This window comes from Nelumbo lutea, chromosome 2, assembly GCF_056320005.1.
Source record: "Nelumbo lutea isolate HS-2025 chromosome 2, American lotus-T2T, whole genome shotgun sequence".
Lineage (NCBI taxonomy): Eukaryota > Viridiplantae > Streptophyta > Magnoliopsida > Proteales > Nelumbonaceae > Nelumbo > Nelumbo lutea.
The window spans coordinates 113412426-113434471 of record NC_142685.1 but is presented as its reverse complement, the minus strand read 5'-3'; the positions used below and the strand labels follow the sequence as shown (position 1 = coordinate 113434471).

The window sequence follows — 22046 nt, the reverse complement described above, 5'->3', positions numbered from 1 at the left end:
ATTCAAACTTCTTCACAAACTCCCAAACAAAGTGCCGGCGTGGAAGCGGGACTAGTTTGTGGTCCGAAGTGCTATGGGGTGGTCGTTTCCTACTCAATGGAGGGCGGTTGTCCCTGGCCCTGACGTCATGTTGGATAAAGACATGGCGGAGACCTTTCAGTCTTGGGCCCAGGTCGGGCTCGAGTGCAAAGAATACCTCTCGGAAGCCTAGCTCATTCAGGCCGGTTTGAGTCCGAGTATGCTTCTTTACTTAGTCTCACTTTTTTTTGGTACTGATGCCGAGCTCCTTTTGCAGGTATTATGGAAGCAGAGAAGACCCGTCGTGCCAACTTACTCGCCGAAATGAAGAGAAGGAAGCGGGTCACCAAACGAGCTCGCGTGGAGTCTCTTCGGGCCATGGAGCCTAAAGGTCCCGAGCCAGCCTCCGATCATCAACCTGGACTCTCCCAGGGAACTTGAGGCGGCGGAGCCTATCCCTGAGATGGCAGCGGAGCCCGACGTTGCGGAGGCTCGGGAAGCTGAGACTACAGAGGCTTCTCGAATCCCAACTGTGTTTTCCAGCTCGGGGAGTTAGGAGGGGGTTGGCAGTGTGCTGACCCCGAGCTGTGCTCTTCGCAAGAGCAAGAAGACCGTTTACCCGAGCGTGGTCGCGGAATGGTCTGAGCTCCCTTCCGGTCACATTGGCGCTCGTGCAGCATCTCACGTCATGGTGGTAAGTTGTTGAAGTCTTCCCTTAGTGCTTTTTCTATTCACTCTTTTACTTTCTTGTCAAACTGACTCTTTGCTTGGCAGGCGAACTCCTCTATTCACGCCCTGATAATTCAGTTAGAGAGGAACCTGAAGCAGGCACAAGCTGTCGAAGAGGCTCTGGGGTCAATTCGGGAGCGGGCACAAACTACCGAAGAGGCTTTGGGATCAGTTCGAGAGTGGGTCCATCGCCTTGAGGGTGAAGCTTCAGCTCAGAAGAGTGAACTGGAGAGACTCCGGAGGGAGAATGGCGCTCTGAGGCTCGTCGTGAAGCACCTCGTGACCTTGAAAGGTGGCCTGGAGCACGAGGTGGAATACCTCAAGGCCGACATCAAGGAGAAGTCTGAGATATTCTTCTAGGCCCTTGAGGATACCAAGGTGAAGACTGTCAACGATTACATAGCGTCAGAGCACTTCGACAAACTGATGGTGGTCTCATACCAGAGGGGCTTCAAACTGAGCCGGTGGATGATAAGGCATGCCTACCCCGAACTTAACACTCATGCTATCACCACCTCGGATATTACTCCGGAGATGGCTGCTGCGGCTGAAGAAGATCTGGATTCTAACAACGAGGCTGAACCCCCGAGTGTTGCTGAGGTCCCTTCTGAGGGCAAGGGGGATGCAGCCCCGAAGTGATGTATACCAGGCCTGTGAGCCCGAAGTGATATGTATCGAGCCTGCGAGCTCATTTTCCTTCTTTTTTTTTCTTGAACACTGTAAAGCAAACATTAGTAATGAAGTACCTTTTTTTGCTTAAGTGTTGTGCAACTATTTCTTTTTTGCCGAAGTGATTATATTGTCGATCTGCATAGAGTTAGGTCCCCGAGACGGGGGGATTCCTTGAGGCTAGTTGACATAGTAAGGCTATATGCCCGATCTATTCTCTGCCTGCCCTGGAAAGAGCTTTACACCCTGGGTTTCGTACCCGTGCTGCCTGCTCTTTTGGCACTAACACTTAGTTTTCACTGATGAGTTCCCGAGGTCATCCTCAGCTCGGCGCTTTATCCCTTAAGATATTTTCCTAGGTTTCTTGCCCATGCCAAGGAGGTGACTGGGTCTTGTGGTGTTGAGGACTTCGTTACTTCGGCATTCTGGCCCTTAGGCTCTTGGGAGCGGCTTACAATCCGCCCAGTTCGGTAACTTATAGGTAATATCGCCTTAGGTTGATGATGTTCCAAGCTCAGGGTATTTACCTACCCTCTAGGGTCTCGAGCTCGTATGCTCCTCTGAGTGCTCTCTTTCCCGGTAGGGTCCTTACCAGTTTGGATCGAGTTTGCTGACACCGGGATCAGGTACCATGACCTTGCGGAGAACCAGGTCACCGACGCGAAAGTTTCGCTTATTGACTCTAGTGTTGTAGTACCGAGCTACCCTTTAATGGTACTCTGCGGTCCTGATGTACGTGAGGTCCCTCACATCGTCGAGCAGGTCGAGGTTGGTACGTAGCTCGGCATTATTGGTATCGTCACTGTACGCTTCCAGCCGAAGTGAGGGGATTTCGATTTCGACCTGCCTTCGTGCCATAGGTGAGGTCGAAGGAAGTTTCTCCAGTGGCGGTTTTCTTTGTAGTTTGGTATGCCCATAGAACACTGGGTAGCTTGTCCGCCCAGAACCCTTTAGCTCGGTCTAGTCTGGCCTTTAGTCCATGGTGAATAGCTCTGTTTGTGACTTCTGCTTGACCGTTTGCTTGTGGGTGCGCGATCGACGTGAAGTTCTACCGGATCCCCATGTCTTGGCACCACTCTTGGAATCTAATGTCTTTGAACTGCTTGCCATTGTCAGAGATTAGTATCCGAGGTAGTCCGAAGCGGCACACTATGTTCTTCTAGAAGTTCTAGACATTTCGAGCTATGATTGTTACGAGAGGTACAACTTCAACCCACTTTGTGAAGTAATCTACCGCCACTACTAGGAACTTTCTCCCACCAGTTGCTGGCGGGAATGGTCCGAGTAGATCGATGCCCCACTGTGCGAAGGGCCATGGGCTGGTGAGATACCTGAGGTCGACCACGGGCTGGTGGTGAATATTGGCGTGCTTCTGGCAGTTATCGCATTTCCTGATCATCCCAATGGCGTATGTTTTCATTGTTGGCCAGTAGTAACCTTGTCGCAGTGTTTTTTGACTGAGGGCTCTGCTCCCATGTGTTGCCACACAGGCCTTCATGAATGTCATGGAGTACAAGCTCGGCTTCGGGAGGCCGCAAGCAACGCAGGTAGGGGAGCATGTAGGATCTCTGGTACAACTGTTCGTCTATTATGACGTATTTGGTTGCCTGGCGCTCTACCCTCCTGGCGGCATTGTGGTTTGCGGGGAGGGTTCCATGTAGCAGGAAGCTCACGAGTGGATCATTCCAGCTCGGCTCTGCTTGGATAACAGGAGCGACCTCCTCTGCCCCCCCCCCCCCCCCCCCCCCCCCCCGAGAATGTTAGGCCGAGGTAAGTCCTCTATGTACACAGTTCTCATGGTGTTGTCACTGGTGCTGGCTAACCGGGACAGAGCATCAGCCTCAGTTTTCTTTGACCTCGGGATTTGCTTGATGAAGTATGGCTGGAAGCTAAGCAGAGTCTTTTTTACCTTTGCCAAGTAGGCGATCATAGTTGGCTCACGGGTTTCGTATTCGCCTGTAACTTGGTTGACCACAAGCTAGGAATCGCTGCAAATAACTATGTGTTTTGCTTTTACCTCTTGCGCCAGGGCTAGCCCAACTATCAATGCCTCATATTCTGCCTCATTGTTGGATGTCGCGAACTTGAAGCATAGCGCGTACTCCAGTTTCGTGCCACTCGGACCGTGGAGAACTATAGCGGCTCCGCTGCCCTGCTGATTTGAGGAGCCATCTATGTGAAGGATCCATGGTTCCTCATCCCAATTCGCACTTGGCTAACTAGGAGAGAAGCCAAACTGGGTGCGACCTCACGGGGATCGGACTCAATCGGCCTGGGAGCATCGAGCTCACCTGAACTGGGAGCCTCGTGCTCAACCAGGCTAAGAACCTCGGAGCTGAACGTGCATTCTGCAACAAAATCCGCCAAGGCTTGGGCTTTGATAGCGGTTCGTGGCTTGTACTGGAGGTTGTACTCACTGAGTTCAATGGCCCACTTTGTCAATTGACCAGAGACATCGGGCCTAAGCAATACTTGCTTCAAGGGTTTGTCGGTGAGGACGATGATGGTATGGGCTTGGAAGTACGGATGGAGTTTGCGGGCCGCAATGACCAGGGCATGGGCTAGCTTTTATCTTTGGATATCTCGTTTCTGCTCCCTACAATACTTTACTAACATAGTAGATGGATTGTTGGACCCGATCTGCTTCCTTTATCAGTATCGAACTGACCACTTCATCGCTTGCCGAGAGGTATAGTTCTAAAACATCGCCTCACCGGGCCGGGTCAAAAATGGGATATTGGCGAGGTATCTTTTGAGCTCGTCAAACGCGAGCTGGCACCCCGGGTTCCACTCGAACCCTTTGCTTTTCATTGCCTTGAAGAAGGGCAGGCAACGGTCTACTGATTTAGACAAAAAACGACTCAGAGCGGCTATTCTGTCGTTTAATCTTTGAACCTCATTCACTTTTCAGGGTGGTCTCATATCTAGGATGGCCTTTATTTTATCCGGGTTGGCCTCAATACCACATCAGTTGATGATGTACCCTAGGAACTTACCCGAGGTGACGCTGAAGACACACTTATTTGGGTTTAGTTTCATGCAAAATTGACGCAGAATTTGAAAGACAGAATGAAGATCTTGTATTAATTCTTGCGAAAACTGTGTCTTGACGACCATGTCATCTACAAAACATTCTCTCTTTGTGCCAATTAAGGGTTGAAATAGCTTATTCACAAGTCTTTGAAAGGTTGCCCTAGCAATATAGGCCGAACTCGGTTATGAAGGCGGTTTTTTCCTCGTCGGACGGGTCCATCCTGATTTGGTTGTAGCCTGAGTAGGCATGCAAGAAGCTTAGCAACTCGTGTCCCGAGGTCGTATCCACTATGTGGTTGATCCTGGGGAGGGGGAAGCAATCTTTCGGGCAAGCTCGGTTTAGGTCGGTGTAGTCGACGCACATGCGCCACTTGTCGTTCACCTTTTTTACTAGAACGGGTTTGGCTAACCAGCTCGGGTAATGAACTTCCTTTATGAAGTTTGTTGGGAGGAGCTTCTCGACCTCCTCATCGACCACCCTCCAGCATTCTGGGGCTAAGTTGCGTTTCTTCTGTCTAATGGGTCTAACTACAGGGTCAGTTTTGAGTTTGTAAGTTATGAGTTTGGGGTCTATGCTGGGCATTTCTGCCACGAACCAAGCGAAAACATCTAAGTTACTGAGTAAGAAGCGTACTAGTTCGGATCGCAAGGGTTCTTCCAGAGACGCTCCGACTTGAAGTGATCTGGTTGGGTCCTCTACCGAGACAGGGATGGGGACAGTTTCCTTCGTTGGTGCAGCACACTCCTCGTTCTGTTCCACCGGTTGCTTCAGTTCGAGGTCGCTGGTTACCTTGGCCTTTCCCTTGAGGGCAGCGACGTAACACTTGCAGGACTCGAGCTGGCCACCCCGCACTACCCCAATGCCGAAGTCCGTGGGGAACTTCATGGCTAAATAGTAAGTGGACACCACGGCCTTTCAAGCGTGGGTGATCGGCCGACCTACTATGACATTGTAGGGGGAGGGGGTGGCATCCACTAAGAAATCGTGCTTGAGTCTTACCGTGCTAGGCCACGTGCCGACTTCCACAAGTACTGTGGCCTTTCCTAGAGGTCTGACCTCTTCCCCGCTGAAGCCGACTAGCGGGGTGTTCGCAGGTTTCAAGTCATTCTCTCGGAACTGGAGTTTGTCGAAGGCCGCTTTAAAAAGGATGTCTACCGAATTGCCGGAGTCAACGAGTACGCGCCGCACTTTGAAGTCATTGATCTTTACCTTTATGACAAATGCATCGTTGTAGGGGTAGTGAACCCCGTGCACATCGTCCTTGGTGAAGAATATGGGGTCTTCCATCCTAGAATGCTTTGGCGGATTTTATTGTTCTCTGGTGGCCTCACGGGTTGATTCCCGAGCTGTTGTCAAGGTGCACCCTGCCACAATCGATCCTCCAACGATCACGTGGATTGTTCCCCGAACTGGCCTTTCCTCCGGGGGTTGCCTCTATGATTGTTCTGCTGGTCAACTGTTGGACTCGGGAGCATCTTTGTTGTGCTCCCCCTGTCGACCTGTTTTATTGCTATTATTGTTATTATTATTATGCTGTACAAAATTTCTTAGGTACCCGTGATGGATAAGTTCCTCTATCTCGTCGTGGATATTACTACAATGTTTGGTGCTATGATCGTGGTCTCTATGAAAACTGTAGTACAAGTTTTTATTCTTCTTGGTTTGGTTCCCCTTTAGACGAGGTGGCCATTTCACGTACGAGGTGTCTTTGATCGTCATCAAGATCTTGGCCCACTTCGCGTTTAAGGGCGTGTAGTCCGTCCGACCTGCTATGGGAGCTCCGAATGGCTGGCTCGGCTTCGTCCCCCGAGCTGAGTCTTTCTTTCTCCTGTCATCCGGGTTGGAGGGTTCGCCTTCCCTCTTCCTTTTTTTGATCCCGATTTCAGTCATTTGGTTGATCTCCTCCTCTGTCCTTATGAATTTATCTGCGAGCTTGAGGAATTCAGCTATGGTTGCAGGCTGGTTGACCACCATGTGCCACTTGAACTCCTTGTGTGTCACACCCCTCTTGGCTGCCGTGAGCTGTATTGCGGGGTCTAGGCGCGATATCTGCAAGCACGCGTCATTGAACCGCTTGACATAGCCCCAGTTGGACTCTCATTCCCTCCGGACTATCCCTAGGAGGTTCTCCTCGGTTCGAGGGCACCACTTGCTGGAAACAAAGTGCGCGGTGAAGACGTACAATCTGGGTCTAGTTCCTTATCGAACCAGGGGCCAGGTTCCTGTACCAGGTGCGGGCCACTCCCCTAAAGGTGGTAGTGAATGCCACACACATGCAGGACTCGCTGGCCCTTGCCAGGTGCATTTGGGACTGGAAAGCATCAACATGGTCATTGGGGTCAAATGACCCATCATACTTTTCTAGAGGAGGGAGTTTGAAATCTTTGGGCATGAGGACCGCGAGGAGTTTTGATGACAGGGGGGAAGGAACTGAAAGAATAGGGGAAACTTTTACCTCGTTTGAGCTTGCTTCTTGTTTACCTCGGAGCTTGGGCAGGATGCAGGTGGTAGTTCGGCAACTTCGCCGACGCCTCCACTACTGCTTGTTTACCTCTGATCCACACTAATAAATTTTCAAACTAGAAAAACATAGCTCCATTACTGAAACTAAACCAACATTCAAGTGTGAAGTAGATGTTCGATGGAAAAGAGAGCTAGCTAAATCAGCAATGGAGTTTATTACACACTATTCTAAACTTAAATGAACATAAGTAAACAAATCTAAAATCTACTGTAAACAGATCTACAATCATTGCTGAATTTATGATCTTTAAGCTGCTCTTCAAGTTCTAACAAAAAAAAAAATCAGATTTGAAAACTTAACTTTTGAGAACAGTCACTAACAAAAACTCCAAACCTAATATCAATAAGTAGGTCTAAAATCTGTTGCAGTTAGGTCTGAAATAAGTTTGATCCCAAGAGCTTAAGACTTCTCTTTCAAGTCCCAACTTAAATGTCTTGTATGCCTCAATTGATTGCAGAGACCTGAAATCAGATCTGCAATTTTATAATGAAAGCAGCCTTGATTCAGATCTGAATACCATTACATCAAAAATATGAAGCTCTTTTTGGACCTCACAAACATCAGTCCTAATCCAATACAACCAATTCAGATTGGGTGCAAGTGATTTAAAAGATAACAAAACATCAAGTTCACAAAAATTTCAGATCATGTACTTATATTGCCTCTGATTCTCATGCACTTCAGAACTGATTTTACCATTCATGGCTTAAGTTTTCATCAATGAGGCAAGTCTGATGCATCGAATTGTGAATTGGGTGCTGTCACTACCCGAATTCACATCAAAATAGAGTGGGTTCAGGTCTGAGTTTAGATGAACTTAGATCTGAACCTAGCAGAATGCAGTCCTGCAACCGGCTGAACACAGATCTGAACTTCAAATCTGAGTTTCAGATTTGAAAACTCACATGCTATTTTTTTCATTGTTTTCTTTTTCTTTTCTTTTTCTATTTTTCTTTTTTTTTTTTTTAAAGGAAGAAAACTAAAACAAAATACAGCAATGCAACCAAAATCTTTTTGGATGAGTGCAGGTCTGATTGATGAATGCAATTCAGATCTGAACTCATTTTGAGATTTATTTATTTATTTATTTATTATTTTTTTTAGAACCAAAAGAAGAAGAGAAATTTGATTTGCATAAGCTACATTAAAACTGAAACTAAGGATGGAACAATCTAGTATCAAGAGAAGAAACATGACTCCATCAATGTAGCCCTTGGAGTATACACTTATTGGAGTGTAGTACACATGGCTGCACACACCCATTCAGATCTGCTAGACTTTCTATTCATGCACAACTGAAATCAGAGCTATCTAACTTGAAAAAAAATTTCAAAGATCAGCCCAGGACAATTCACAATGCCAATTTAGTAATGTTAATTGTAATACAAACCTGTTCAAAACCTGCCCTGGTTCAGTCTTGCTGTAGCAGGTCTGCTATAGTAGCCCTGCTATAGGTCTGAACTCTAATAGAAAAATGGTGTGGAAGTGCCACTTTGCATGAAATCTCTTGAGGCATAAAAAATTCTCAGATTAAATATACTTTTCTTCAACCAAATCAGCTCAGATAGATCGGAGTACAAGTTATTTAATACAGCAAAGTATGCCCTGTATCCTGCTCTGTTCACATCCTCAGTTCAGATCTAGGTGATTGCAGATCCGAATTTCTTCAACCATGACTATCCAATTGTTTTTGGGAGATAGCAGATTTTTTTTGTAGGGTGTATTGGGGTGAAGATAACCCCCAATTACCCTTTGAATTTACATCAGTTCAGGTCTGAGTTCAAGAGAACTCAGATCTGAACTGTTGCAGATCTGCTACAGTAGAACTCAGATCTGAACTCAGTTCTGAGTTCTGATCCGAATCCTTGGTTTCCATTCTTTCGGTTATATGGTTCTTTCTCTCTTTTTTTTTTCACTATCTAAATATATTTTTTTTTCTTTTTGTAATGAAAGAAAAGAATAATAAAGGGCTGAGAACAGATTTTTTTTTTCTGAGTATTGCAGTTCTGCTATAGCAGAGTTCAGGTCTGAACTCAAGTCCGAGTTTGGATCTGAAATCTCAATTGCCTTACCTTCAGTTATTGCTACCAAATTGTTTTTGGGGAATAGCAGAAGTGCCCTAGGGTGAATTGGGGTGGTGATGACACCCAATTCCCCTCAAAATTTCATCAGTTCAGGTCTGAGTTCAGAGGAACTCAGATCTGAACTGTTACAGATCTGCAATAGCAGAATTCAGATCTGAACTCAGAACTGAGTTCTGATCCGAATTCTCAATTGCTCCTCTGGTTGTTCAAAAGATCTCCCCGTTTTTTTTTTCATTTTATATATATATTTTTTTCTTTTTTGTAATGGAAAAAGAAATAAAATTCTGAAACACAAGCAATTCTTTTCGGCTGAGTGCTGCAGATCTGAAATCTGCTGATCTGAGTGCCGAATGCAACTCAGATCTGCAACAATCATGTTTATGTGAATTTTTTTTTTCTTTTTGAAGGGAACAACACCAAGATTGAATAGAAATCAAATATGCCTTTATTAAAATGAAACTGAAACCAGAAAAAGAAAGTAATCTACTTAAGAAAGAAGAGACATAACTACAGTAGTACAGCAGTTGCAGTCCAAGCTGAAATGAAAAAGTTAGCAAATTAACCCAACTATGAATGCAATGCTGAATGAGATCAGATTAAGAATGCTCAATGTTTCCTAATATTGCTTCTATAAATCCCCGGCAACGGCGCCAAAAACTTGATGTGTGGCTCATTGTGACACTAGCAAGTGCACTAGCCGTTCAAGTAATAAAGTAGTGAGTGAAGTATCGTTCCCACGAGGATTTAGGAAACAATTACCAATACTAAATTGAACACTTCTTATCTGATCAACAAATAAATCAAAACTCTAATGAAAGCTAAGAAATCCTAAATTAAAATCTATCTAAATCATTGGTCCAATTGCCTTCAATTCAGGTTAGAAGAGTAAGCAGTAAATGTCAATCTCAGAATTCAGCAATCTATCAATTTGGATCATTCGAATGAATCATGATTGAGCCTTGGTTTGGTGAAACCCCAAGGTCATGAACAGCCTCTCTCAAGCGCATGTTCATCCTATGCATGAGTGACGGTTCTTCTATCTCTAGCAAGAATCTAATCCCCATGCATGCATTTCTTCAAACACTTCTAAGGCATCAATTCAAATCTGAATTGATCACCAACTGAATTGTGCAAGTTATCTCTAACCTTGCACTCAATTCAGTTCTTGAATAGTAGATCTGAATTATTAGAGTCTCTCTCAAGCACTCTAGGAATTCCAAGCTGTAGATTAATTCGCCCAATCTGAAATTTGCAGATCTGAATTCTCTTTCAAGCAATTCAGATCTTGCAATCTCAGATCTGAGAATTCAGATCTGAGTTTTGAAGGTTAGTTGGCCGAATTGATCTGCAATCACACCCTTATTCAAGAAACTTCAAGTACAATGCATGACCATTTGAATGAATCAAAAAGAATTAGATTGCTGAACTGAAATTTTACAAGCTGAAATACATCAAGGAAGAATGGAAACAAGGAGAAAGAAGAAAGAACTTATAACTAAGAAACTGAATTCAAATCAAAAGAGAATGAAACTACAAATGATTTATTACAAAAAATCTTTGATCACAATCCCTCAATTCGAACTCACCTTCTTCTTCTAGCTTGCTTGTCTTGAACTTCCTTCAGCCCTTCTTCTTCTTCTTCTTTGCGCCTAGCCTTCTTCTCTTCTCTTCTCTCAAGGTGGCCGAACCTCTAAGAGTGGGAGAGCCTTTCTCTCAAGCAATTGAACAACTTTCTCCCCTCCTAGAGGCCTCCTTATATAGTTTTTCAAGGGGGCTCTTGCCCCTTCTTGAAGCCTCTAGAATGGGGTGTATTACACCCCTCATGAGCCTTCTAGAATGCTCCCTCCTTCTCTTCAAGAAACATCTAGGAGTTGCCGCCCCTAGCTCCCTTTGGGCTGCTATTTGGGCTACAACTTAGCTTGCTTTTGAACTCATGTGGGCTACACTCTAGGCTGTTATTTGGGCTAAAAATGGGCCTTCCTTGCTGGGCCGAATTTTCCTCATAGCTAGGCTTTATTTTCTTGGGTTTTCTCAAGGAATTCACTTGCTCTTTTTGGGCCGAAGTGCTCTCTCTTGCTTCCACGACCGGGCTGGACTGAAATTGGTCTTTTTGAACATTCTTTTCTTGCCTTTTTCGTTCCTTTTCTTGGATTGATTATCCCTGAACTTATTCTTAGCATTAAGCTAAATTAAGGCAAAAATTAATAAAACCGGCATAAAAATCCATGCTAAAGTCCTCAAAAATTATAGATAAATTGTAAGTTCATCATCGCCAAAGCAACAACGGTCGGTTCGGCGAAGGTTGTCTCAATAGGGAGGGGAAGGGGAACATTCACATGTGCCACCGTGCTCGGTGCATTGAGGCTAGGGATTCCGTCCGCCGAGAGGGGGACGGTGAATTGCTCGATGCACACAGTGGCGGGCTAAGGGTGTTCCCCTACACCATTCAAGTCTACGTTGTGCCTGTTATATCTGGTGGAAGCCATGGATACTGAGGTTTCTTTGAGAGAGAGAGTTAAAGGTTAGGGGAGGCCTTTTGAAGTCTTCCCACAGACGGTGCCAAATGATGATGCGCGATCCGGTCGGTCCTAGCTGCTGGTTACCTTGCCTTTGACAAAGCTGAAGATGCCTGAGACAATGAAGAAATTGGAGATTTCTGGGGAGGAACCCGGTAGGAACACTCTGAAGCTCAAGTTAATACTCTTGAGAAGGCAAGGGAAAATAATGGATTTCAAGACCAGAAAGCACAAATATCACATACCTCTTTTTCTAGGGGAGGAAGGCCTTTTATAACCACCTGGTACACTTACTCCCAAATTTCTGCCAAGTCAGGTATAACCGCCTCTGTGGGGGGCAGGCATAACCGCCACAGTCCTTTCTGCCAAGGCTGTCTCTGCCATAACTGAGATGGTGGTGGCAGGTGGCTGTTACAGCGTGATTTTCGTCTGTCAGACCCAGACCAGTCAGGCGTGCTGCCCCAGAGTACGGATCTGTCAGATATGGTTTCATAGTCACGCAACCTGGAGCCGAGGTGCCGGAGTGGTGCACGAGGTGAAGTCTTGAGTTCGGATGAGTAGGTCCTACTGTCTCGTAGTGCTGGCATATGGTCCGAACTGACCCGAGGTGGGCTAGTTTCGGCCTTGCCCTTCGCGAGCTTCACTGTTAGACTCGAGATCCTTTTGGGAGAGTTCGGGTTTTGCCTCCCAAGAAGCGTGGGTCCCTTTTGGGAAGCTCGGGCCTCTTCTTGGGGAGCTCGGGCCTCTCTTTAAAGAGCTCGGGAGCTCGGGCCTCTCTTTGGGACATGGCCGCGCTATTTCATCGTATCGAGCTTGCGTTCCTGCCAGGTCATCTCGTCTTCTTCCATGTGTCGCTCAACCAAGGGGTCAGGCCAAATCTACCTCCATCACAAACCACCTTTTTAAACTAAAAGTTTACGCCATTAAGTTGTGGGCTATATACTTCCTTTGCCTTCTCTCATTCCAATGTGGGATTCTACATTCACAACACACAACTAATTTCCATTGCTCTCTTCTTTTCTACAAAATCAGTTTCTAGATTGGGCCTATGACACAGTGAAATGGATAGAGTAGCAATTATAGCAAAGCAACCTCACTCCTCCTAGGGAATGAAAAGTTTCTACTCTGCTGAGTGCTGAGTCAATACTTGAGAGAGACGATTGATCGTCTGGTCCATCTCCTCCTGGTGCCCTTCCATCCTTTACCAACTCAGCAGCCATTCATGCTAGGATCCCATTTATCCTAAATACATAGTGATGCTAGGAGAAGAGTCCAAGGAAAGACAACAGCATTAAAGCTTATCAAGAATAACCCAATTTAATTAAGTATTCATGGTTTTCAAAACCGGATCAGACCGGACTATTGGATCGGAAAAATCGAGTGATGGTTCTGTTTTACTCTAGAATTGTCTTTTTGACCAAAAGTCGTTGATTTGGTCAGTAAACCGTTGACCCGGACAGTCAGACTGTTCAAACTGTTTGAACCGTCTAACTGTTTTTGACTTTTTTATTTTTTTATTTCTTTTGTCAGAACTGACCATCCATTTGGTCCGAACGGTCGGACCGTTCAACCCAGAAACTGCACCCTGAACAGTTCGTTGTCCTGTTTGGTTTTAAAAACCTTTTGAATCAGTTAATTTGAATACAAATACATATTGCGATACATGGGTACATTGAAAACTCTTACAAATCCCACAAATACAATAATGAAAATATATCTAAAGTTGGAATAACTATGAAAATGTTATTTCATTACACTCAAAAATATCACAAATCTATAACACATACATATCATACAATAGATTTACTAGTAAAACATCAATGTTTTGAGCTTTCAATCTACTAGAAGTTCACTACAAGATGGATTAAATTGTCATTGAATCAATGGGTTTGATGGATCATTATATATCGATCTCGTAGTTCTTCCTTACCATGAAAATCGTTTAAAACATATAAAATAAATGACCTTTTTAGTTTTCAAACTTTATAAGAAAGAAAATTTATTTTTCATGTAAGCTATTGTTAGACCAACTAGTTCAAAAATATCATTGATAGATCCATTTATAGTTCTTTCTCACAATAAAAATCATTTAATACACATAAGAAAACCATTTATGATTATTTTATGATTTTCTATAGGTTGTTGGGACAGCCTATAGAAATTGTCAAAAATTTTAAAGAATTAGCATTTTTTGGCCTATAATGGATCTATGACCGCTGCCATACGTCAATCGTCTTAATTTCTACAGATGCTATGTATCTACACCTTTGGATATGGATACAATACACCTTGTATTGGGCATTATCGTATTGATAATTTAAACCTTGAGCCTAATTCAGCTAGTGTAAACTTATCTTATACTGCTAGTCCCAAGCATGGATAAAGGAGGGTTAAATTTGGTTGGTAGCTGACACATTTTTTTTTTCAAATACTTACTTTTGATCATGAAAAAGAAACCCATATTCATGTATCATGATAATAATTCATGTATCATGATAATAATTCTATCACTATGAATATGGATAAAAAGAAAAAAAAAGAAAGGCCAACAATTATATGCATCCACAGATCAAACTCTTGGGCCAGGTTGGTCTTGCTCAAGAGATTTATAATATATAGTTTTTTTTTTTTTTCTTTTGAAGCCTTAATCTCTATTTACAATATATAGTTCAATGTTGCGTACATGATATGTTGTTAGAAAGATCAAAGTGTTTCTCTTTTACTCTTAAGAAAGTCATGATTTGGAAGGTTTCTCCTAGTTTTTGCCAAACTTTGCCTGATGAGGACAAAGTGACATGTCAAGGACCTAGAGCCCTATTGAGCCACCACCTATAAGATGCCAATGTCATAAAAACTTAAAAAAAAAAGAGGGATGCAGTTTAGTGGTTGAAGTGAATTGCCCACTCACATGCCTAAATAATATATGTGCAACAAACAATCATGGTTCAATCTAATGTTCTCAAATCACCAATAATCTCCACAAGAACACTTGCCATCTCTGAAGTGATGGAATCTACTAGTATCTCTCACTGTAATGGCTCTATTTCTTATCAAAGAAATTATTTTAATTGCACTGTGGCAATCTCCACACACTCTGAGGTTTTTAAATATTCGAATTGGGAACCCATTTGGGGTGCTCATTAACCCAAAAGCAACAGCTAATTTCTCACTGTGGTAACAGGCTAATCTGTCCTCTTCCTCATCTACATCTTGTAAGGTTGAAGATCCTATCTTAGGCACATAACCAGCTGCCTTCATCTCAGGATTCAAATCATCCAGTGTCCTATATATGAGCTCCTTCTGAGGATGAATTGAATCTCCAGCTCCAAAGACATGGAAACAATTGTTAACTTCAATCCAACTAAGTCCTGGAACTTTTGTTACTCCCCTCATGCTCATCAATTTCCTTACTCTATGCGATTCAGTCCATTGGCCCGCTTCTGCGTACATGTTTGCTAGGAGCACATATGCTGAATCATCATCTGGGTCCAGCTCAAGAAGGCGCTCCGAGGCATGGATACCCATTTTCAGATTTCTGTGGAGTCTACATGCACCCAAGAATGCTCTCCACACCAGGGCACTGGGCTCTATTGGCATGGAATTTATGAACCCTAATGCATCTTCTAATCGACCAGCACGGCCCAAGAGGTCGACCATGCACGCATAGTGATGGATGACTGGCTCTATCCCATGGTCCAAGGACATCAGATGGAAGTAATGGAGCCCTTCTGCAACTAAACCTGCATGGCTGCAAGCATAGAGGATGCTCACATAGGTCACCTCATTTGGAATAATGCCCTCTTCTTTCATCCTCTCGAATGATTCCAGGGCTTTTAGTCCTTGCCCATGTTCAGCATAACCATCAATCATGGCAGTCCAAGCAATCCTGTCCCGTTGTGATAGATTATCAAACAAAATTTGAGCATCCTCAATCGTCCCACTCTTGGAGTACATGTCCATCAGAGCACTGGCTATACATGTATCGTTCTCATGCCCATGTTTGACCACTTGGGCGTGAATTTGTCTTCCCCGGATCTGATCTGCAAGCTTGGCACATGATTCTGTGACACTGGCCAATGCAAAAGGATCTGGCTTCAGATGTGACTGATGGAGGGTGGAGTAGAACTTGAGAGCCTCTTGATCACGCCCATTAGAAGATAAGCCAGCAAGTATTGAAGAGCATGACATTGCATCCTTCTCTACCATGTTATCATAGACCCTGCAAGCAGATGTGATATCGCCATTTTTAGCATACATATCAATGAGCGCACCCTCGACTTGAGCTACTCTTCCATGCCCGGTTTTTGTGAGCAGAGCATGAAGACAAGCTCCTAAACGTGGTTCATGGATACCCACACAGGCAGATATCACATTTACAAAGGTAAATTCATTGGGGACGATTTCAAATTCTTCAAGCATTTGCAGAAACAGCTCAATAGCCAACTCGGGTCTCTTGTTATGAGCAAACCCACCAATCATGGCTGTACACAAGATGACATCAAGAACAGGAGGCCGGTCGAAGATTAATTGAGCGCTGGGTAAGTCCCCAACCTTGGTGTACAGGTCTACAAGTGAAACTCTAACAGATAAATCCTGTTCGAATCCAGTTTTTATAGCATAACAGTGAACTTGGACCCCCTCTTCAATACTCTCCGAGGAAGAACAAGCCTTTAGAACGCTAGTAAAAGTGTACTCACTAGGCCAAACATTCTCCTCCACCATACGAACAAAGAGAGTAATTGCCTGAAAACAATAACCACTGTTTGTGTAGCCAACCACCATAGCAGTCCATGAGAATGCATCTTTCTCTTGCATCCTCACTAGTATGCCATTTGCAGTATCCAAATTCCCACTTTTTGAGTAGATGACGATCAATCCACTGTCAACGAATTCGTTTTGGGCGAACCCAGTCTTCACAATCAACCCATGTAGCTGCTTTCCAAAACTCACGTACCCAGACTCTGCGCAAGCTCGAAGGGCACTGCCAAAAGCGAACTCATTCGGACAAAACCCCGAGTCCAACATGTCCGTGAAGATTCGAAGAGCTTCGCAGGACTTCCCAGACCGAGTATAGCCAGAAATTAAAGAGGTCCACGACACAAGGTTGCTCTGAGGCATTTCGTTGAACAACTGCTCTGCCTGAGGGATACATCCAGACTCTGAATATCTGTGAATGAGAGTGTTGGCGGTGTAGATGTCAGAGAGAAGGCCGGTTTTGAGAAGATGGGAATGGAGGGTAGGGAGCTGGGCGCTGCTTTTCAAATTCTTCAAGGAGACCTTGAAGCGGTTATCACTTTTGGGGCTCTTAATTTGAGTTCTGGGGAGTGGAAGCTCTCGAAATGGTAGTGCCGGAGGAGTGGGAAAGAGGCTAGGTAGTGTCGACATGGTTTATCTCCTTTGGTCGGTGATGGTCTGATAGATGCCTGAAGAATAGCTGCTGGTCGTACGAGGCCCAGATTACTGATTAGTAGAAGCTAGAAAGTGAACCCAAAATATTGGGCCTGATTTGGGTCCATATATAACGGAATTGAGGCCCATGATCCGGTCTAGTTAGTTATATTATGTAGTCATGGTAGTTGCATATCATATTATCATCCCATCATTTGTAAATAGTCCAGCTAAAACCAACAACGTTTGATTTAAAAGACCCAAGATAAAAAGATAAGTTTATTAAATAAAAATATCTAAAATGCCCATCTAATTACTATTAAGACTGATTTTTATAAGAAAAGAATAGGGTAAAACACTGTTACAATATTTTTTAACCTCCATATTACCCTTCTATCGAAAGAAAAACACTGTTCATCTTCCCCGACCTCTAATACATGAACAACCAGTGGCAGTAGTTGTTGCAGCGGTGGCGGATTTTCGCTGAAGTCCTCCCTCTCTCTCTCTCCCCCGATCTCTCTTCTTCCCCTTTCCCTTTCTCTCCACCCCTTTTTTCTTCCCGATTTACTCTGTTTTCCGATCCTTGCAGATGGAGGGAGAATTGGTTTCATTAAGCTGGGATGGGTACCAGAGGTTTGTTTTAAAATTGCAACTCTAGCCGCTCCATGGCTGTGAGAAAAGTCTTGATATTGAGGGTGAAGTCCCCTGAAAATTCTGCCGTTCGATCTGAATGCGAGTAACTTTCCTTTTATCGTTGCAGAATCATGATTCCAGTAACGAGGATCGGGTCCTTCGGAGTATTCAGACTCTTCTTTATATCCTCTTTTCCGAAAGCATTACCTGGATTCGTTTGAGAGCGCAAATTGGACGAAGACTGCAAGGAAAAGGACTAGAACCCTAGTTTCTGAATGTTTTCACTTCATCGTGAAAACCTCTGAAAGAAGAAAAGAGAGAAGAGATGAAAACGACAGCAACATTGCGAAAAATTCTCTCTTTAACCGTTCAAGTCGGCGTTGTTTGCAAGGTGTATGTGCATATCAGTTATCAGCCATCCCTGTCGTAGGCCGTAGCCAGTAGCCACCTCCAAATCAAGGAGGAGAAGAAGAAGGGAGAGGGAGGACTAAAGCACCCACGAGCATCGAGAAACTGAAAACATTCTCTCGCTCGCCATCCTCCTCCTCCTCTTCTTCTCCTTCTATTTTTAGCACCTCTTGAAACATTTCTGTTTGTAGAAAAGCCCTAATGGGAGAAAAACATAAGTCTCAACAGAATCGGAAGACGACGATTCCACCGTATATGAAGGCAGTATCTGGTTCCATCGGAGGGATCGTTGAGGCTTGTTGTCTTCAACCCATCGACATTATTAAGACGAGGTTGCATCTCGACAGGTCTGGAACTCACTTATTCTTCCAAGTTTCGGAGATGGATGCAAACAAGTCTCAAAGTTGGAGAATCACCGTCCGTGCCAGGGCCAAAAGCTTCGGTTTCAAGTTCAAAGCCTCAAGACTTCTACCTAGTTGTCGATTATTTGAAAGCCGATTCTCACTTTGGGTTAAGCTCCGGGGGTTTCTCTTCAAAGTCAAGTCTGAAACTGCCGATTCCGAGCTGGGACATGCAGGATGGCCCTCGATGAAATCGAAATTCCTTCGTTTTGTTGGGAAATTTTGGGGCCAACGTGCTGGAAAGAAGGTAACTTCCGATCCGAACATACTGAAATTCCGCCACCGAGAAAACAAATCCACAACGAAGCACCTAATCAATTCATCAATCGTCGAAGACGTTGCATTCCTTTCTCATCCAATCACTGAGAAAGACTTAAAAGGGAATTCTAATTCATATCTTTACGTTCATAATTAACCTTTCTATGCTGTTGAAGAAATTTCCAGCAGCAATAAGGTGAGGGAAGATGAACAGTATTTTTCTCGTAATGATGGAAGGGGGTCTTTGTCTCCAGGTCATAAAATAAATCAATTTCCAAAAAATAATATTGGAAAAGTTTGGGATAGTGATTCATATCAAAAGAAAATTTCGAAAATCAACGTTTTTGTTAAAAGTAACTGCATAAATATTTTATACATTTTTTTAAAAGATTCTACTCCAGGGGATTTACTTGAAACTGTCATAAAATTCAGAGAAGGTTTCAGTAATTTACCAGAGTGAGATCATGAGTTCGAGAAGGGATTAGAAAATATAATAAATAAAGCATCAAAAACAAATGAACCGCGGTACAATTTCCCCTCAGTATTCCTCATTGGAGGAAAAAGAAAAAGGAAAGTGGCTAAAAAGAAAAAAAAAAAAGGAGACATAAATGATTACAAAAGCATGGGAAAGAATAATAATAAATACTTGAGAGAAGAGAAGACAAGAGTTGGTCTCTTGAATAAAATGTCAGGTTGAATTGGCATTTTTTTTTGGGATAGATAGAGTTGGCAATCTTTCAAATATCATGTGGGCCCCATAGTAATAAGTGTGCCTTGTATGGTAGTAACTAGGAAATAATTTGTGTAGAGTTATTGTTGTGGATCCCACTTTATTTATATATTTTTTTGGTAATGAATACCACTTGATATTGCAAAAATCTGTATGTACCCCCATTGATATTGAGCCCATTGGATGATATTTTCCAGTGCTCCAAACATGAGAGAGGTAGCAAGTTGTGGGGGCCCAGGCCCATACATAAGCTTGTGTCCCCACATCCAGATTTAATTAGTGCCTCAAGAGAAAAAAAAAATATTGAAAAAGAAGTTCAACTGTTGGGTTGTGAATGGTTGCATATAACATAGAGGAGTGGGAATGATTCCTTCGAAAATGATGTTAAGTTTAACTTGAAAACAGGATAATTGAATCATGATGACCAACCTCCCTATTGGGAAATGATTTGAGCAAAATCACAAGGATTACCATTTTTTCACAATTCCTATTTTCTATTTTTTTTTTTTTATATACATTTGTTAGGGTTATGGTTGAGTTGGCCCCGCATGTCACGCGGCAGCCTATGTGGCCATTTTATCTTCTCAACCATGTTGATACGACGTCAGATGGATACACACAACTAGGAAGAGGAGTCTCGTATAGATTAGGAAGACAATTCCGTCGGAAAATGACTTATCATGAAGACCTCAACGGATAACTTCATCTTGACAACCCTAGAAGTCTCATCTGAATCAGATACGGATTTTTGGTTATAAATAGGTAACCTCCACTCAAGTTAAGGGACTTTTGGACTTCATACTATTACTCCGCTTTTCCTGTTTGGACCAGCACTATTATCAACTATTTGGCCTGACCACCCATTTCTCACATCACTGACTTTTGGACTTCATCCTGACAACCCTAGAAGCCTCATCTGAATCAGATACGGATTTTCGGTTATAAATAGGTAACCTCCGCTCAAGTTAAGGGACTTTTGGACTTCATACTATTACTCTGCTTTTCCTATTTGGACCAACACTGTTATCAACTACTTGGCCTGACCACCCATCTCTCACATCACTGACTTGAGTGTTGGAGTCCCTACCCGAGGAACAACTCCTCAGGCCTCTGATCCTCTTTCTTGATTTCAGATCTTGATCTTAGTGCACGACTTCATCCTTCCACCTCGGCTTTACCAATTAACTACAAGACTATCTGACTATAATCTTAATTCGAAACACTTCGGATCGGGCAACATCAACATTTACTTGCAATCAAACATAGTATGATAACAATTTTTAGAAGGCCCTTAACTTTCCTTCATTATGAATGCAACCAAATGATGCTTGGGCATGCTTTCTTGAAAACTTAAACTCATGAATGAACGCATAACATACAAATTGTATATCAATTTATTCTCAAGAACCAAATATTTTTAAGTGGAAATATTAATACATATATCTTTTAAAAGTTTTAAGTGGATATACTCATACCCATCTTTGAGTATCGAGCATATTGGTACTGTATATAATGTAAAATCTTGTATTTTGTATTAATTTGGTTCTATTGATAGTGTATACATTTGTATTTGTATTTTTGCCAGACTAAGCCCAAAATATTTTGAACACATGGAGGAAAAGATGCTACATCTCTAGTGCATTGGGCCACAAAAACAGAAAAAAAAACAAATAAACGGAAAAAAAATTGTTATAATTTGGAGTGAATGAGGTAAAGGATATCTAGCGAGGAGACTTATGACACTAGAGGCCAACTGATCACGGGTAGAAAAGATATGGACAATGTATGGCTTCGGACAATAGCGCCAGGTGCTTGGCTACACATTTTAAGTTATTCATATAAGTCGTTGGTATTAAGAGACAGAGAGAGGTAGCGCAAATATGAAACCAGAAATGTCACAACACCTCACGAGAACGAGAGACGAAGGCAGTCAATTCCAATGTGTTGTCTTTATGCTCTTAGCTGTGTGGGTAAGTGGAATGTCTCTTTTCTCTTTTTCAACCTTATACTACAACACTTACCTTATCTAAGGTGGTTAAGCTATCAAATTCAAAGCCTCTTACTGATAGGTAATAAACCTGCTATCATAAACATTTTCTTCCTCCTCTTCTCTCTCATATCAAGGTTTTAAAAATTAAGCCAGAAATAGAATCACTTTGACCACTGATTTTTAGATAGTATTTCAATTGTCCAGTCTGAATGGATCGACCCATAACATTTTAAAAAATAATTGAAATGACCCAAAAGCCACTCATTGGATCGATTGGTTTAATAGTTCAATCATCCGAATCAGCAATTACCGAACAATTGACTGATTCCCAGGTCGAATGATCTGACCATCCAATCTGATCCACTTTTCAAAACAGTGATATATATACAAGACCCCGACTCAGAGAAATGACCAACAAGTTGCTTGATGATTCCCAAGTATGCCTAGCTTTTCTTGTTAGCTTTTTCATTCTTTTTATTTGGGCTGTAGGAGTGGGACAAAGTACATTAAAGATATTTTCTTTATGCCCCTTGATCAAGGGGTTTCAAATGAGAGTTCGACAAAGTTATTTCACTGCACATGGTGGGCCAAGCTCTAATCATGATAACCTCAAAATTGAAACCAAGGGCGATGTGACCGTTTCAGACTTTGGGTTGAATTTAGA

The 22046-nt window shown here is 43.1% G+C and overlaps 1 long non-coding RNA gene and 1 pseudogene across 1 annotated transcript; one reads left to right on the top strand and one right to left on the bottom strand.

Moving 5' to 3' along the window:
* Positions 1–14538: 14538 nt before the first annotated feature.
* LOC148872922 (pentatricopeptide repeat-containing protein At3g49170, chloroplastic pseudogene) lies at positions 14539–16959 on the bottom strand (annotated as a pseudogene).
* Positions 16960–17320: 361 nt separating this feature from the next.
* On the top strand, positions 17321–19062 carry LOC148872921 (uncharacterized). Its single transcript, XR_016106813.1, has 2 exons — positions 17321–17595; positions 17723–19062. It is a non-coding gene; the product is annotated as an uncharacterized LOC148872921 (long non-coding RNA).
* Positions 19063–22046: the final 2984 nt, after the last annotated feature.